Genomic DNA, 1,105 nt, shown 5'->3' with positions numbered 1-1,105 from the left:
ATTTGCTCAGCATACAGGTTGAATAAGTATGGTGAAAGAATACAACCTTGTCACACAACTTTCCTAATTTTAAACCATTTGGTGTTCTCATGTTCTGTCTGAACAACTGCCTTTTGGTCCAGATACAGATTCCTCATGAGCACAAGTAAGTGTTCTGGAATACTCATACTTGCGATGTTGTCCATAGCTTGTAATGATCCACACAATCAAAAGCCTTTGCGTAGTCAATAAATATTTTCAGATACTCATAGAAGATTCAAAGTAACTAAACATGGGAAGATATTCAGATGGTTATCATTATGTAGTGTGGGAAGGATCAGAACAGCCACTGACACAGGTGTGGACATTTTTTTTTTTTGGTATCTGTTCATTCATTGGTCTCTCGCTGTCTGCACACCTCCATTCTGGTGACATGAGGGGATGCCTGAGCGAATGAACACCTGAACCCCACCCCTGGAGGGTTTTACTACACATGCATACAGATCTCGAAAATTTAAAGTGCAGCTTATGCTTAAAACTGATAGACAACCACTCATATGTCAGTTTGTTGTACTGTGGTGGCTTGTGTATTGCTGTGATTCTGAAAGCTATGCCACTGGTATTTTAAATACCAGCAGGGTCACCCATGGTGGACAGGTTTCAGATGAACTTCCAGGCAAAGACATAGTAGGAAGAAAAAGTGAGGATCTACTTCTGAATCTTTAGTCACTGAAAATCTTATGAATAGCAGAGAAATATTGTCACATACAGTGCTGGAAAATGAGCCCCTCAGTTTGGAAGGCACTCAAAATGTGACTGGGGAAGAGCTGCTTTATCAAAGTAGAGATGACTGTGATAACGCAAATGGAGTAAAACTCATGGGTGAACAGCCCGTGGGACATTCATTTGCTGATGGGGCACAACTCAATATAAAGAGAAATAGTTATAAACATCCATTGAAAATCAGAACATGGAATGTAAGAAGTATGAATCTGGGAAAATTGGAAGTTGTCAAAAATGAAATGGAATGCATAAACATCAATATGCTAGGCATTAGTGAGCTGAAATGGACTAGTATTGGCCATTTTGAATCTGACAACCACATGGTTGACTATGTCGGAAATGA

The sequence above is a fragment of the Chrysochloris asiatica genome, unplaced genomic scaffold (assembly GCF_000296735.1).
Source record: "Chrysochloris asiatica unplaced genomic scaffold, ChrAsi1.0 scaffold00456, whole genome shotgun sequence".
NCBI lineage: Eukaryota > Metazoa > Chordata > Mammalia > Afrosoricida > Chrysochloridae > Chrysochloris > Chrysochloris asiatica.
This window is presented reverse-complemented; position numbering follows the sequence as displayed.